The following is a 4,694-nucleotide window of genomic DNA, read 5'->3' as shown; positions in this document are numbered from 1 at the left end:
TCGTCATATACTTAACAAAGCTCAAATAAGTGGGTTCAAGAAGAGCCAGCGTAAATCACTTTAATCGTCTTAATGCTAGCAAAGGAATATATGCAGTCCCCTTTAGTGAACTAATGTGTCATGATCCTGGGTCTGCTGACCCAGCGTTTTGTGTTTAGTTTATGTAGCCTTCAGGTTTCCTAAGTTCATCGTTTTCATGCCTAGGTGTTTCTAGTTATTTTCCCCTCGTGTTTCCACCATGTTAAGTCTCCCCTGCTTTTCATGTATTTCATGTCTGTGGCTTATGTTGTCAAGTTCAGGTTGTCATGTCTATGTCTCACTCTGTTTCCTGTTTTATTGTGAAGAGGTCTGGCGTTTCTGTGTTCATCGTGTTCAGTTTTACTCTCCCACTGTGACGTCATTATGTTCATGTGTGCCAGCTGTTTCCCCAGGTGTTGCCACTTCCCTCATTATCTTCCTGTGTCCATTTAGTCTGTGTGTTCTCAGTCATTCTTTGTCAGGTCGTCCATTGTATTCACCCGTTGTACCCTATGTCTCCGCTCCAGGTATCCCTGTCAGTTTGTTATGTTTAGAGTTTTCTATGTTTTGTTTTAGTTCACCCAGTTTAGGTCATTGTTTAGTTTTCATCGATTCCCTATTATTTTGTACCCTCGTTTCTTTCCTTAATAAACGGCTTGTTTTGTTATTCACATCTCATTTCGGTCTGCGCTTGAGTCCTTCCCTGCAACATACGGTCTGCCCTAGCCAGACCGTGACATAATGCTGTTAAATGGTGTGGAAAAAATAGATGCTTCAACGTAGTGTGAATACAGACTTAGTACAGCACCAGTGAGCTCAAACACTGCCTGTAGGGTAAACTAATGAATAGGGATGGGTATCGTTTAGGTTTAATCCGATACCGGTGCCAAAACGGTACTTTTGAAACGGTGCCGGTGCTTAAACGGTGCACGAAACAGTGCTTAAAGAATAAAGAACACAAACTTTGTCCAAAAACCTCGTGTTTTTATTTTTCCCAGTAATTTTTTTAAGCAAAATTATAACAAAGTTAGCCCTTTCTGTCAATAAAACATAACGTCTTTGGTTGGAACCAGTGCTTAAACAATTGAAAACACAAACTTTGTCATGAAACCTGTGATGTTTAGCAGTTTTTTTGCAAGAAGATAATCATATTAGCCTTTTCTGGAGCTATACGGCATCACTCTTGGCTGATGGCATGCCCAGCACAAGAGAAAACTCTTTCAGAAGGCGTTGATGAGGCTGGGACACACAAGTATTTTTCTGATAGGCCAGATAAATTGGGGAGTGTATCCCTCTTACTCCACCACCAGGCCACGGGGTCTTGTCCAGAGGTAATTCCTGGCAGTTTTTTGTATATTTGAAGCTCCTTCTGTACCTGTTCTGTGATTGAGGGGACTCTACCCGCTTGAGAAGCAGCCTGTTGAAGCTCTCTGTCTTCATCCTCAAACAGCTTTTCTAAGGGTGACTTCTGGACCTTACTTAGCTGAAAAACAACAAAAAAAGATGTGTGAGATTTGCAAAATAAATAAAGATCACTTTTAGAATGTAGTGGTTGTGTTAGAAAAAATCTGAAATTACATATTTTTCTGGCTTGTCCATGTCAGCATCATCCACCTCGCTGTGTGCTTTGGGGTCCTCAGTGGGAGGCTATGGACACACAGATAGTAAAAGAGCATTCCTTCAACATAGAAACTACATCATGATGCAAAGGGACAAGATTGTACACACACAATGAAAATACCTGCGCAACTGCTGCTGCTTCTCCAACCTGTCCCAGATGTCAGTAGCTGCCTCACCATCTAGCCTGCCTTTAAAACGTGGGTCCATCATCGTGGCCTCCTTCAGAAATTTCTGAAGGTTTTTATCCTTTAAGTAAAACAAGATATAACATAGGACCTGATACTGAAAAAAGGTAACCCTATTTTTCATGCGCATTGACATTGTCTGCAAATACCTGATATCTTTTCTGCAGACTACCCCAGACTTTCTCTTTTATTGAAGAGGTGAAAACACTGTCTTCATCACATCGGCTGAAATGTGCCTCCAGCTTGGCCAGGATGGGGATGATTGGGCTGCATGTGGGTGACTTGTCACTTGAGACACACATGGTTGACGTGTACAGGACTTGCATGCACTTAATAAACTCCTCTGCCTTGATTAAATCAGTGTGCGTGAACCTTTCTAGCCTGTTGAAAAATATTCACAATGTTAAAGGTAAATGACGTTATTTAGCTCTTGCAAGTGATGCTCATGTCCTTCTCCATAGGCTTCCTCAGCCGTTGATCCAGAGCAGCTGCCTGGATTGCATCAAACTGCTCCATAAATCTCTCCACCATTAGGAAGAGAGAATTCCAGCGCGTCTTAACGTCAAGAATTACATTATGCTCTGGCAAATCTAAAGCACAGATAGACACAAACATATTTTAAATTACTATAAAAAAGGTAATATGAATAACAATACATCTTGATATGTAACTGCATGCGCTACTTACCCAGGATTCGCTGCTTTTCTCTGAGCACAGTTTTGCTCAAGGATGAACGTTTGAGCCACACCACAACTGAACGGATTTTGGCACACCAGCTGGAAACTGCAGGAATGTCATACACCTTTTGTGCGGCCAGGTTGAGGGTATGAGCAAAGCATCCCACTTTTAAAAAGTCCAATTTTTTCAAAGCAACATCCATGTTGCAGGCATTATCTACAGTGGCAGCAATTATTTTCCCTCCCAAGTGAAATTGCTCCACAACGCTTGATATTTCTTTAGCGACAACTGGACCTGTTTGTGACTCATAAACTGCTTCAGTGCTGAGCACATTCTGCTTCATTTTGCCTTTGTAGATGTAGTGAACAGTCACTGTGAGGAAATGGTCCTGAGCAATACTGGTCCATCCATCACAGGTGATAGCGACCTTGTTAACCTGTGCCAAATTCTGGATGAGGTTGCTTTTCTCCACACAATACCAAGCAGGTATAAGTGTGTTGGATAGATCATCCCTGGATGGGGGCTGATACCTCGGATTAAGGGCAGAGGACATCTCCCTGAATTAAAAAACAAAACAAAACAAAAAAAAAAAAACAAATTTATAAAAAGAAAGTGTTTTTGACTTGAAATTTAATTCTTTTTTTCAGATAAAATAAATAAAACATATGAACCAGCTCCCAGAATAAAGAGAAAATACATTTGAATTCTAATTAATTTTTTTCTTCCAGATAAAAATAAAAACATATAGCTCACCTTTTATTCAAATATAGTTTACTTATAATATTTAGAAAAGACTTACAAAGCTAAGCAGCTATGAACATATTAACCTTTACAGTATTATACAGTCTATTTCTTATGTCAGAGTAATACAACATTTTTCACCTGAATGATGGTGACTCCACCGTTGAAAATGGATGGAGATCTTTGACTATAAATTTTGTCACTGCCCTATGAATTTTGTCCACTTTTTCTTTCCTCATTTTAGCCTTTTTGGCCAGGGTGAAGGGAGTATCTGCCATCAAACAAGAAGACAGCCACATGTAACTACTACGGTGTTTGCTAGTTCACCTTACATGCATTAATTTAATAACGTGGTTAGCTTACTCAACTTAAATTACACACGAACAACATTAAGATACTCACCCAGAGAAGAACGGGTGCTGTTGCCATCATCATCATCAGTTATCATTTCCGCTACACTGGCGGCAGGGCTAGGGGCCAGGACTCTCCTCTTCGGGTTCTTGGATGTTGCTAACTCCGAGAACAAGCACCACACCCGCAGCAGATGTGCTCGGTGTGATGTCTTGCTGCAAGTTATCAAATGCGGTGCATTTCTCGGCTTTTAAAAAAACGCTATGCAACGCCATGTGTTTCATTGGATTTGAGGTGTTACCTCCTTTGCACATTATTACCTTTAAGCACTTGTTGCAGGCTGCTGAGTTTATATCTTTTGCTGTGAAATACAGCCACACTCTCGAGCGCTTCGCCTTCGGCATTTTAGCTCCGCTCTAAAAAAAGCCCCATACGTACCTGGGCCCGCCTACTATCCTTGGATAGGAAGTGATTGGCTAGATTTCTCAGGGAAAAAAAGCACCGAAATGAAGCACCGAATTGTGCGCTGCTTTTCGGTCAGGTTACTACCGTTTATGTCAGAACCGGTTCCACAATGGCACCGGACACTGGTACCCATCCCTACTAATGAACATCTAAGTGGCTGCACCTGTGTCATATACAGCTACCGCTAAATACAGCATATTAAATTGGTTCAATATAATGCAGCTTAGAAAGAAACAAAACTTGAGCCACCCCTCATTTAATTTAGCTACTAAAACATGTTCAGACATACAATATGTTAGACCAAAGTTTGTGCAGTTTTTGAAAATCAATATTTGGTATTACCACCTTGATTTTTTAAAATAGCCTGAGCTTCCTTAGACAGCAGTCTTCAGGAATACTTCTCCGGGCTTCTTGAAGGACATTCAAAGCTCGTTTTTGGACGTTTGCTGCCTTTTGTTCTGTTTTCTGTCAAGATGATTCCACACTGCTTCGATAATGTGGAAGTCTGACCTCTGGGGAGGCCAATCCATGATTAATAGGTGTTCCTTTGTGTGTTTCTCTATGCAGGTATGCTTTCAGTGCACTGGGAGTGTGTTTGGAAAAATAATGCCCATGCCAATCAGATGCTTTTCAGAT

At 40.9% G+C, this 4,694-nt stretch overlaps 1 pseudogene; it reads right to left on the bottom strand.

Moving 5' to 3' along the window:
* Positions 1–1,138: 1,138 nt before the first annotated feature.
* On the bottom strand, positions 1,139–3,690 carry LOC146642520 (zinc finger BED domain-containing protein 4-like; annotated as a pseudogene).
* Between the last annotated feature and the right edge of the window lie 1,004 nt (positions 3,691–4,694).

Source organism: Rhamphochromis longiceps, linkage group LG23 (genome assembly GCF_057381845.1).
Source record: "Rhamphochromis longiceps isolate RC_006_pf linkage group LG23, R_longiceps_female_GT1.1, whole genome shotgun sequence".
NCBI lineage: Eukaryota > Metazoa > Chordata > Actinopteri > Cichliformes > Cichlidae > Rhamphochromis > Rhamphochromis longiceps.
This window is presented reverse-complemented; position numbering and strand designations above follow the sequence as displayed.